We start from the raw sequence: 12,536 nt of genomic DNA, 5'->3' as shown, positions 1-12,536 counted from the left end.
TGGTACAGATGCAGGTATAATCCAGATTAATAAAAAGAAGTCAGTGTTGATTCCAATGGGACATTGACTGTTCTCCCTTACGGTGCAATCCTATGCAAGTCCCACTGAGTTAAAAATGGGACTCACTCCCAGGTAAATTGTATTTAGGGTTACATCCTAAACCATAAGCTTATTTTTCTTTGCGGTAGCCTGATTCATAGTGGTGATGCTGTGGGCCTTATTGACAGCTTTAATTTACTGCTAGAGGATTACGATTTCAGGAGCATGGATTCCTTATTGGAATATTGGAGTGGCAAATACGCTTTTAACACCTTCATGTTTTGTGGAAGCGGGGAACAGAATGATGGTGTGTTGTGGGTTTTTTAAAAATAAAATAAAATGAGGGGGCTCTTTTAATTCTCCAGCCCCAAGAAATATGATGTTTTGTGTTCTTCAGCAAATGTTTCATTTGACTATCCATTAGCACCAGGACCTACCGTATGTGGTAGGATTCCATTAAGCTGTGATGGCTGGAGTTGATGTGAGTGGTCTTCCAAAACACCTGGAAGGCACAAGTTGGCAAAGGCTGTCTTAAAAGCCTCGTGGGGTAGAAGTTGCTTGGTGGGTGGCGGAGGGGGCAGCACATTTGCAGGTAAAGGATCTCTCCATAAAGGCTTGCACCCAGCCTTGAGTGGACTGCAAATACTGACACTTTCAGCAAAGCCTGCAGAGCTACGGTGAGCATGTGATAAGAGGGAGCAGGCAGCACTGTGACCCTGGAGTCTCCCTCCTTCTGCTGACTGCGTGAGACCTTGATGAGAGTGCTGGGCCGCACCGCAGCAATCTGTGCCTCAGTTTCTCCTTCGGCAGAGCACAGCCAAACCCCTAAACAATGATTAATTAATGACTGGCTTCCAACGCTTTGAGGTGGGAGGCTGAGCTGAGGCTAGATAACAATGATGAGTTGTTTTGCTGCGTCTGGCTGACTCAGCTGCCTGGATTCAGCACAGAATGGAGCTAATTGGGAACTGAGGAAGGTTTGTTCTGTCTCATTCCTCCCCCCCAAAAAAAATATCTGTGCTCCCTGTAAATTCTGGATTTCCCTACTGCCCTTTCTGGGCAGGGCGAGAGCACAGGGATGTATATATTTTTCTACGAATCTCTTCTGTTTGTGGGATTGTGTGTGTGTTCTTCCTGTGTCCTCCATCTGCCCTCTGGTGTCTTTCCCCTTGTCCTCTGGCTCAGCTTGTCCTGTAGCCACAAGAGATGTAATTTTTGGGCTCTGTTGATGCTGGCCTCTGCATCTCAGGGAAGGAAGAGCTGGCAGGGCTCTGGCAGCTCCAGTCTCCTAATAACCACAAGTGCTGCAACGCCAGAGCTGGCAGGGAGTGGAGCGTATCTGCACAGGGGAGAGCACCACAGCTTTGAAGGCCCAACATACGCGTCCGTTGTGCAGGCTTGTCAGAAGCTGTTCAGAGTATACCAGCCCTGAAAGATTTGCTAGTACTTCAGCCTGTGAATTGTGTTAATCCTAGAACTATACAGATCAGAGTGCCATGAAGTGAAGCAACCGCCCACAAAATTGCGATCGGGGCTATCAAGTCTTCAGTAACTTGGAACTCAGTAGGGGAAGTTTAGCTCCATCATTTGCTTTTAAGCAGCACGCATGCACGCACACACACACACACACACACACGGACGCGCACACACACACACTTCAAAAGGTTGAAGCACTAAGGGGATATAAGCAGCCAAAAAATAAAAGAAAGGAAAACCAAAAACATATTGGAGGAAATTGCACATGGTTGAGAGACTTGACCTTTCGTAGCACGAAATTTAGACACTTTCCCCCATATGTCTTCCCCACAGCTACAGTTTGATACATGTCATTTTTCACCAGTATAAAATGTTCGTCTAAAATAAAGTCACTTGCCTTTATTAGGACTAACTAAAATGTCACAGTGGGCACACAAAGCAGCAAAGGCACGTTTTTTTTAAAAAAAGCATGAGGAACATCATATACACCAGTGTAATGAGAGGAGTGGAACAAATAATACCTCATTCACTTTTAGAAAAGTGTGCTGAGACAAATATATGCTGATGGAACTCCCAAGCCCATGGTGAGTGTACATTTTAGGGGAGATAGGCACATAAACTTTATTTTTCTTGGTCACATCCAGAGATGGCACTTATTGAGCAGCAAAAGATAATGTTATAACTCCTGAGCTGAAGAGTCAGCCCAAAGAACTAATAATATGTAGCGTGCTCCATCACCAGCCTACAGAAATTCTTCCTCATTGTATTGTTTTTTTGGACTCAGGGTGCTGACCCCTGTAACTTGGTAATTACGCCTTCATCCTCCTGGTATCAAAAGGCCTATCTTGTGGAATTTCTTTCCTCCATCAGTTTTTTTTATAGGAACATCCCTTACGTGCCTCTGCTGAACGACCTGTCACTACCTCAAAGCGTTGGAAGCCAGTCATTGCAGATTGTCTGGCAAGTTTCTATATTTCCACAATGACCCCAGAAATAAGGTTCTCATCCTGCTTGGCAGGGGGTTGGACTTGCAGGCCCTTGTGGTCTATTCCAACTCTATGATTCTATCCTGGCTTTCCTTCTACCCTCCCACATGAGAGCCTCCCATTTATTTGAGTGCAATGACATCGAAAAGCTTGCCTTCCCTTGTGACACCCCCCCCCTTTGCTTTAAGGAGGCTCTTTCCCATGTGCCTTAAGAGGTGGAACCTTCTCCATGGTCTGTGGAATGCCCTCCTCACAAGTACAACAGGTGCTGACATTGCTATTGTGTCAATTCACAGCATTTGTTTGCTCAGGTATCTTAATTATCTTAACTCTTTAGTGGGTGATCATTTTAGCCTTCGCTGGGTTGTTGGTTTTTTAGCTGCACCTGTTTTGTATTTTGATGAATTTGCTTTTTAATTGACTTGGTTGTTGTAATTTATTTTGGAGTGTGACCTGCCCTGGTATTGGTATCAAGGAAAGGTGGGCTGTAAATTTAATTAATTAATCTATCTCGCTTTGTTGCCATCTGTGGGCAAAACAAGGAGCTGGGTCATTCCTCTAATTTTATAAGTATCAACCATCTTCCTTTTAGTCTTGTTGCTCCTTTGAATTAAGGAATCTTTCTTTAGTGTTGGTCGGCATTTGTTGTTGTTTAGTCGTATCCGACTCTTCCTGACCCCATGGACCAGAGCACGCCAAGCCCTCCTGTCTTCCACTGCCTCCTGCAGTTTGGTCAAACTCAGGCTGGTAGCTTCGAGAAGACTATCCAACCATCTTGTCCTTGGTCGTCCCCTTCTCCTTGTGCCCTCCATCTTTCCCAACATCAGGGTCTTTTCCAGGGAGTCTTCTCTTCTCATGAGGTGGCCAAAGTATTGGAGCCTCAGCTTTCAGGATCTGTCCTTCCAGTGAGCACTCAGGGCTGATTTCCTTAAGAATGGAGAGGTTTGATCTTCTTGCAGTCCATGGGACTCTCAAGAGTCTTGCCACTTGCCACTAGGTGACCACAATTCTAGTAAATGCCATTCCAGCAGCAACAACACAGCACCAATATGAGCCTTCTGCACTACAGCATCCTTATTCCCATCTTCCTAGCCACTGTCCATGCTGGCACAAATCCAGCAGTCATACATCTAAAAAATGAGAAGCTACTATTGTCATGTAATCAGGCTCTCCCTCCCTCATTGCTTTAGCATTGTCCCCCTCCATCAACCATGCCTCACTTGAAAAAATTAAAAATCACTGCTCCTCACTCTCAACTAGACCAGAAATGAGGAACCTGTGGGCTACAATTCTCACTAAACCTGACCATTGCGCATGAGTGCTAGGAGCTGGAGACCACCAATGTGGACTATGTGTTCCCCACCCCTGCTGTAGACTCTCCACATCAAACTAGGGTTTTGCCCTGAAACTTGTTTACAGAATGCCAGGATGCGGCCGTTGAACAGGTGAAGTTAACAACAGAGAGAAACTGAGAGCTGGAGCACATCATTTGCTTTCCCATCATTTGACAGTTTGATTTGCAACCGTATCTTTAGTGTTTACATGGCTTCTCCCTGTTTTTATCCCCATAAAGCACATTTGCATTAGGTTAATCCCAAGCTAGAGTTCAAGGCCAGGTTTGGGTTCTGAAAAAGCGAAGCCTCTGCACCAAGATTGCTGTGTTTCAAGTATATATATGAGTAGCGTTTAACCAGTGATGGTTCACTCACACATGCAAATCATTGCAACAGCTGCTGTGTTGTTCACCAAGTAATGTGAATGCAGACGGCAAACCTGTGTAGGTAGACACTCAGAGCAGGTACAGTGTGCCTATCCTTAACCGCTCCCGTCCCACCCTAGCATGGAATGAGAGGACGCTAGCCCAGAAAGGTGGCATACAAGCTTGTGTACATATCATACATTTAAAGGACACTCACCCCAAGAATCCTGGGGACTGTAGTTTGTTAAGGGTGCTGGGAATTGTAGCTCTATGAGGGGTGAGCAACAGTACCTAGGATTCTTTAAACATATGGTGTGCATTCAGCTCAAGGGTGGCTCACTTGTTGCCCTCCAGATGTTGCTGGACTACAACTCCCATCACTCCATCCCATTTACTCCCTTGCCCTGGGGGGTCTAGTATTGCAGCTCAGCAACAGGGGTTAGCCACCCCTGACTTGAAGGATAAGACATTTTCAAAGGGCAGGAGGAAGCAACCATATACAGTAGTACCTTGGGTTAAGTACTTAATTCGTTCTGGAGGTCCGTTCTTAACCTGAAACTGTTCTTAACCTGAAGCACCACTTTAGCTAATGGGGCCCCCTACTGTCGCTGCGCCACCGGAGCACGATTTCTGTTCTTATCCTGAAGCAAAGTTCTTCCTGAAGCACTATTTTTGGGTTAGCGGAGTCTGTAACCTGAAGCGTATGTAACCTGAAGCATATGTTACCCGAGGTACCACTGTACTGAGCCAGGCCTGGTTGGTTGGTTTTGCCTGCTCCTCCGAGCGGCTCTCCGCAGGGTTTCATAGAATTGTAGATTTTGCAGACCCCGGAGGGTCATCTAGTCCAACCCACTGCAAAGCAGGAATCTCAGCTAAAGCATCCATGACTGTTGGCCACCCAACCTCTTGCTTTATAACCTCCAAGGAAGGAGAGCCCACAACCTCCCGTGGCAGACCATTCCACTGTCCAACAGATCTTCCTGCCAGAAAGTTCTTCCTGGTATCCTCTCTCCTTCCTTGCAACTTGGAGCCGCGGGTTCGAGTCCTACCCTCGAGAAGAGCAGGAGACAACAAGCTTGTTACCTTTCCCCACGTGGCCGGGAATCGAACCCTGATCCTCCTCTTCCATACGAAACGTGGGCATCCCTTTCGCCCGGAGCTGAGTTGCACGGTGTCAGAAGAGGAAGAGGTCTTTTTCTCCAATTCCACCCACTCCTTTTGCAGGGCTTTCCCTCCGCTTCCGCAGCCAACTTTACCCGCTACCCCTTTGTGCATCTGGTTACGGGTTTGTTTATTTGGAGGGTCTCCCGCCGAGGAACCCCGCTCGCTCGCCCTCCCCTTCCTCTCCTCAGCGGCGGTGTTTGCCGGGTCAAGCCTTGGCGCGGTCACGGCGGCGCAGGCGGCGGGGCGCTAGGACCCGGCGGCGAGGCGCCTCAGCCGACGACGCTCGCCCCGGCGCTCGCTCCTTCGCTCGTTCGTTGGCTGAGCTCGGCTTCCTGGCCAGAGACGACGACGACGACGACGGCCTCGCCTGGTGCGGCTTCGGCCTGCGCCACCCTCCTCCCCTCGCACCAGCCTCAGCCGGTGGCCGCCGCCGCCGCCGCCCACCCTTTCCCGCAGGCCATGCTGCGGCGCGGGGTCCGACCTTTCCCTCAGCGCGGCGGGGCCATGTGAAGAGCCGGCTGACACCTCCCTCAGGTGAGGCGTCCGGAGTGTGAGGTGCGCGCGCGCGAGGCGGGGTGGGGGTGGGGAGAGGAAAGAGAGAGAGTAATGCGTGGGGCTGAACCAAAATGCGGACGGCGGGGGGGGGGGGGAGAGGGAAGGTGCGTATGAGAAAGACGTGGCCCCTGAGGGGGAGCCGAGAGAAGTTTGGCCCGAGTCGTTGTGAGGTGTTGGGGGGGGGGGGAGAGGGAGCGAAGCAAGTTTCATCGTAGGTGGGGGAGGGCGGCCGGCGGCGGCGGTTGGTTTCCCTCATTCCTCTCTCCCGAAGTGAGGGGCGAAGGCCTAGTCAGGCGAGGGAGTGTGAGGGAGGACACGAAGCCCTCCCGCTTTGGGGTGAGACGGGGGGCCTCCTCCTCCTCCTCTTCCCCTCCCCCCACCCCACCCCAAAAGCCCTGAGGAGAAAAGAGGCTCCTTCGGTGGGGGGGGGGGAGGAGAAGCCCGTTGCCGAAGACACAACGCCTCCCGGGGGCTGCGCGTGTTCGAAGCGCCGCGCCAACTTCTCTCAGGAGTCGTGTGGGGACGACGACGACGACGGGCTGGAGTTGGGAGCAGGCCCCGCGGGGCACCGGCTCTCGCCCTCACGTCGATGCGGCGGGGCTCCCGTCTTCCCCAGCCCGGCATGGCGCGGTAGTCGATGGGGAGGAGGAGGAGGCTGGCGAGTCCCGGTAGCGGCAGCGTCGAGCGAGGGGAGCGTGGCCGCCGCTTCGCTCACCTCCGCAGGCGAACTGAAGAAGGGCAAGGCCTGGCCTTTGGGCTGGAAGCGTTTGGGGTTTTGCTCCCGGAGAAGAATGGCGGCGGCGTTGGCATTGTGGCTTAGTGTATAGGAGGTGGGAATTGGATGTGTTTTAACTCCACTTGGAAGTTGGGGGAAAGGCGCCCTGAGTGTTTTGTCGGGTGCCCTTAGTTGGCCTGGAGAGAGTGGCGGTCGGTTTTGCGCGGCCGCTCCCTGGGCTCCAGCTCTTCTTCCATGGCGGCGAGGAGGGCTGCAGGTCCTTGAGTCTGGGGAGATAAGGCTGTGGGAAGATGGGATCTGTGGGCTTCGCTAAGGATCTCACTAGATCGACGAGAAAAGGTCGCTCCCTTCCTGGGAGTAGGGACGTGACCCGGGAATCCTGGCTTCCCTTTAGGGATCTCTAAATTTGGTGATGCCGCTTATGGAGAGAATGGTTTGTAAACAAGGATGCAGGTACCTGGGAATCTTATTAGCACATACGCAAGTCATTAATATCCTGAACAGGGCTGGTGTTTGGAGACAGAAATGCCTTTTTGATAAGTCTGTGGAAGAAAACCCAGGAATTCTGCTTTGTGGATGGAGATTATAATCTGGGATTATGGCACCGAAATTTGGGTTTGCCCTAGTTTTCATATTGGACACCGGAAGGATTTACTAGTTACTGTGGGTCCCCTTCAAATACTGTTTCTGATACTGGTGGTTTAGCATGTGTACAGGAAGTGTTATTTGTATGTAGGTGGTATGGGGCAATTTCTGATGGCAGTCTTCCATGTATTTCGGAAGTTGAGAGGCCAAGATCTTAGTACCATGAGGGAGGCTGCAAATGTGGTTTGGCTGGATGATGGTTAGGGGTGAGAGAACCCTTTGTGTATGTGTGGAGGTGGGGTGTGGGCATAGGGAATCCCCGGTGACTGGCAGCTAGGTGAGTGGGAGACCAGAGCTGTCTCTTCCCCTGCTTACAGCATCTTGATGCAAACAGCCCTCTTTCCTCTGCTCCCTCCCCCAACCTTGCAGGAACTGGCCGGGAAATGGCAGCTGTGTTTGTTGCTTTCTGAAATGTCCTTTTTAATCAGATTTGGTTTCTGTTTCTGGCTTTCCCTAAACTCCTTGGCTAGATTAGCCCTATTCCCCAGCAGCCAGTTGGCACAAGATCCTGTAGTTTAGGGTTATCACCACCTTCTTTTAAAAGTTACATGGAATTTAAAGAGGCAGTCATATATATTCTAACTTAGCAAAACGGGAAGCTACAAAGCAGGGGTCAGCAAACTTTTTCAGCAGGGGGCCAGTCCACTATCCCTCAGACCTTGGGAGGGGGGTAGGACTATATTTTTCTTTGGGGGGGGGAATGAACAAATTCCTATGCCCCACAAATAATCTTCATACGTGTCACACTTACATATAGTTCTCAAGTATACACTTATTTTATGATTTGCCTAGAGTACGCCATTTATCCTGAGGTATTTGTTAGTGGGTCATTCTTGGTTGCATTCACAGAGCATTCTCCCTTTCCTTTTTGTTGGATTTCAAGTGAAGCAACATAACCATGGAAAACCAAACAGTGTAAGGTTACTAACAGATATATTGTCATTTAGAGGTAAATTATGGCAGCCTTCCTAAAAGAAGTCTATCCATGATCCCTTTTCATCTTTGATTTCCTGCAAATTAAATCACGTGGCCCATATTTTAAAGCACAGATGGTGGGGCATAGCTTGTGACCTTCCTAAAGTTGTTGATCTACAACTCTCTTCATCCTTAAATGTTGTCCATGCTGCCCGGGGTTGATAGGAGCCAGAGTTGAACAACATCAAGAGAGCCACAGGCTCCCCATACCTTTTAAGACATTTTTGTATTTACAGGGGCTTGGTTGCATTGCACAGATATAGAACTTGGCAGTCCTCAACAACTGAAAAACAGTTACTGGTTAAAAGGTTCTAGATTCTTCTTGGTTTCAGCCAATGGTAATCTTTCACAAATGTCATAACATACCCAGGACCTCCCTCTTTCATAAAAAGAAAACTTTAATAAGATGGTGCATCTAATTTAACTCCTGTTCCCAATTTGTAGTCTTACAAATACGTTACTGTAAAAAGAAAAAGAAATTCTACATGAGAAGTACTTATGTGAGTAAAAAAAAATATATCAAGGTTTTTGTTGTTAATTTCTGCTAGGGCAAAAAGAGCATTTTATGGTGAAGTATGGAGGTAGGACTTTCAAAGCAGGACTGACCCCATTGTCTGAAGCACATTTTGACAGCTTAGGACAGGAGGTCTTATTTTATGATTAGGACAGGAGTGTTTCATTTCTGTGGCTGGAGAGCATGAGCATGCATCAAACTCCACACCCATTCACTAAGAATAGTTAAAAACAGAAGAGGCCCTGACTCGACAAGGCTGTAACCCATCTGTACATACTATTAACTACTTGCCCTGCCCACGGGGAGAAATGAACGACTATGGTTTCATCCTTTGCCACTTTCTCAGGCTATAGGATTCCCTGCTTCCATCCTTTTCATACATTTGAAACATCTGCTTCTGCTGGGATCACATGAGAGACATAGGTCTGAGATATTTACAAATAGGACCTCTGTCTATATCAGCTGTTCCGTGTTATTCTGGCATGTGCCGCTCCTGTCAAACCACACCCCTTCCCTTTAAACTGTTTCTGTCGTTCTTGTTGGCTGCAATTAATTCATCCATTTTGCTTGGCTTCTTTCCTAACAAACCATTCCGCCTTCCCCTTTAATTACAAGGCCTTCCCAGCACTTCACTTCACCTCAGCTCCAGCTCTGCTTGTCCCTGTGCTGGAGCAGCAGCTGCCTTTTCTGCTACTACCCTGGCCCTTAAAGGGATATTCACAGTAATTTTATGGTTCAACTCAGCTGCTGTGCACTGTCAGGGTAGGATCCATTGCTTTTTGAAAGGGGAACAGCAAGTAGAATAGTGGCCTTAGTGCGTTGCAGAGATGATTCCTGACAGTGCATATTGAGTTGAGGGAAAGGCATTTTCCCTGCTGCTATTAGTAGAAGCCTTTCCCCACCCCCATCTCTGCAGCTACAGAAGCCTTGCAGTTTAGGTGGTGGAGCTTGGCATGACATTGCAGTAATAGAGGTGTGTGTGGGAGAGAGAAGCTTCGTGATGTGAGGGAGATTGAAGCAGTGAAGCAGAAGCTATGGATGAAATGCGTATTTCATTAACATTTAGTTTATTTATTTTTACACCTGGTTTGTGTACATAAATTTGATTTTGACAATGATTACTTCCTGGGGAGAAAAGGGCAGGGTGATTGATTTTGACCTGGTCAATTATCTAAGTATGTCAGCTTGGCAGAAATAAAGATTCTGAAAAAGAAGCAGCTCTGCATTCTGTTTTTTTCTCTCTAAATGACTTTTTGACTTTACATTTTGGTCACTAGCACTTTTCTTCCTGGCAGTGAGGCATTTCTAAGCTCTGTCCCTGTGCAAGGGCATTTGGAAAGGTGCTGTTCTTCATGTTTTCTGTCCAAGCATACAGATGGGGGGGGGTACGGTGTATGTTTTAAGCAATATTGAGACGCTTCTAGAGTTAAGGCTACAACTTTTATGGCTATGGAGCCCACCCCTTAGAAGGAATGAACATGCCTAGAGAGGAGGAACCCACACCCTACTGCTTAGCTCTCTTTCAACCACTACTACAGTAGTGTGTATCTGAAGAAGTGTGCATGCACACGAAAGCTTATACCAAGAACTAACTTAGTTGGTCTTTAAGGTGCTACAGGAAGAAATTTTTTTATTTTGACTATGGCAGACCAACACGGCTACCCATCTGTAACTGGAACCACTACTACAGTAAGGTAAAGGTACCCCTGTCCTTACGGGCCAGTCGTGACCGACTCTGGGGTTGCGCACCCATCTCGCTTAAGAGGCCGGGGGCCAGCGCTGTCCGGAGACACTTCCGGGTCACGTGGCCAGCGTGATGAAGCTGCTCTGGCGAGCCAACACCAGCGCAGCACACGGAAATGCCGTTTACCTTCCCGCTATAAAGCGGTACCTATTTATCTACTTGCACTTAAGAGTGCTTTCGAACTGCTAGGTGGGCAGGAGCTGGGACCGAACGACGGGAGCTCACCACGCCGCGGGGATTTGAACCGCCGACCATACAATCGGCAAGTCCTAGGCGCTGAGGTTTTACCCACAGCGCCACCTGCGTCCCTACTACTACAGTAGCAGGGGAAAATTTCTCTGTGGAATGTGCTAGGTGGTTTTTGTCCTCTTCTTTGTAGCTTTCTTCTTAAAAGTCTTTCAATTATTTTCCCTTCTGTCCCGTCCCCCCATATAGCTTTTATCTGTCATTCTTAATGTTCACTGTATGCTTATGGCACAGCAGCCTTCATATAAGCAGTGTGAGGGGTTTGACAGTTCATTGACCATGACAGGTAGCCATTCCTGGTACAGTGGTACCTCGGTTTAAGAACAGTCCTGTTTACAAATGATTCGTTTTACGAACTCCATAAACTGGAAGTAGTGTCCCGGCTTGTGAACTTTACCTCGGTCTAAGAATGGAATCCAAACAGTGGAAGGGCACCGGCGACAGGAGGCCTCATTAGGAAAAGCACACTTCTGTTTAAGAGCAGTTTTGGTTTAAGAATGGACTTCCAGAACGGATTAAGTTCGTAAACCGAGGTACCACTGTATTGGTTCTGTCTTGAGGAGGCACACAGGATGGGCACCTGTTTTTAGTGCCATAATTTATGAAGTAGGTACTAGGTTCAGTAAAACTTTTGAAGCAAATACAGGAGGGGGAGGAAAGATACCCATGACTTTCCTTTTAATGTGTTTGTTCTCAGACTGTGAACTGTTTGAGAGGGTTGGTGTCATCTCTCCTGTTAAGTAAATGGACCTGTGCCATCATTATTTTTGAGGGGTATCCTAATATTAGGTTATTCCATAGGAGTTGCCCAAGTGCAAGTGTCATCTCTTTCTACTGTTCCTACTCATATATATATATAGGATGCCACACCATATTAAAGGTTTGTTGAAGTTTGTTCTGAGCTTTGAGTGGAAGAAGTATTATTTAATAGTGAGGCTTCATGGCAAAGCTTCTGGATTCAAGATGTAATATAAACTGTGGCTGCCGTAATTATTTTAGTAAGGAAGTTTCCTTGGTGACTTATTGTGATGTACGTGCTTACTTATGCAGAAGATGTATATTGTCAGGCTGGTCTGAATCTGTAGCTTGAACTCCATCCTCATTCATTCATCTATGTGTTGCCGTCCTTGGCAGCTGTCCAGACCTGCCTTGAGCATTTTCTCTTTAGTCTTCTATTTCAAAGGGGTGGGGAGGGAAAGGTCCTGCTTGAAGCTGGTAGGAATGCCATGTTTGGGAGCCACAGATGTCCCACTGGACACACAGGGAATGGACTAGGCCCCATGCCAAGAGATTATGCCCTCTGCTTTATTTTCATCCAGTTTCTTTGAACAGTGCATCTATTTAGTGCATTAATTTCTGTAACAGGAAATGGTGGCTTTTTCCCAGAGCTGCAGAGAGGCGAAAGTTCATCTGCATCCCTGTGGAATGAGAAAATGACTAGCTAGGCGGGGGCGGTGATGCTTTGGTAAAGCTTGCATCATCTGATGAGGAATTTTCACATACTACTATGCAGTGCATGAGGCCTAGAAAGCCATGGAAAGAGCAGGGACTTTGCAGTCAGCCTGCTCAGTAAAATGTTTTTAAAACAGGAACGGCTCTGCATTAATACACTGAATCCCTCTTTCTCAGCAGTAATGGAGCCTTTTAATCACTTTTCCAGAACTGTTTGGTCCTTAGGTTTCCTCTTCAAGGAAAGCATTTTAGGGGCCTATTTGTGTGGCAAGTGGACTTTATAACTACATATTAAGAACCATCCT

The 12,536-nt window shown here is 47.9% G+C and overlaps 1 protein-coding gene across 6 annotated transcripts in view; it reads left to right on the top strand.

Annotated features, from left to right (window-relative positions):
- The window catches only part of BAZ2A (bromodomain adjacent to zinc finger domain 2A), a 70,265-nt gene that overhangs the window by 17,584 nt on the left and 40,145 nt on the right, over positions 1–12,536 (top strand). For 2 of the 6 annotated variants that reach the window (XM_082212349.1, XM_082212344.1), the window contains exon 1: positions 5,701–5,898. The exons of 1 other annotated variant lie outside the window; for it this stretch is intronic. The gene's annotated coding sequence lies outside the window, so the exon portion shown is untranslated. Of the gene's footprint in view, positions 1–5,699; positions 5,899–6,125; positions 6,256–6,565; positions 6,750–12,536 lie in introns of those variants that run through there. 3 more of the 6 variants (XM_082212350.1, XM_082212345.1, XM_082212347.1) reach the window with 3 other exon arrangements.

Source organism: Podarcis vaucheri (assembly GCF_965113315.1).
Source record: "Podarcis vaucheri genome assembly, chromosome: 2".
Lineage (NCBI taxonomy): Eukaryota > Metazoa > Chordata > Lepidosauria > Squamata > Lacertidae > Podarcis > Podarcis vaucheri.
The sequence above is the reverse complement of the archived record's forward strand: the minus strand, read 5'-3'. Positions and strand labels throughout refer to the sequence as shown.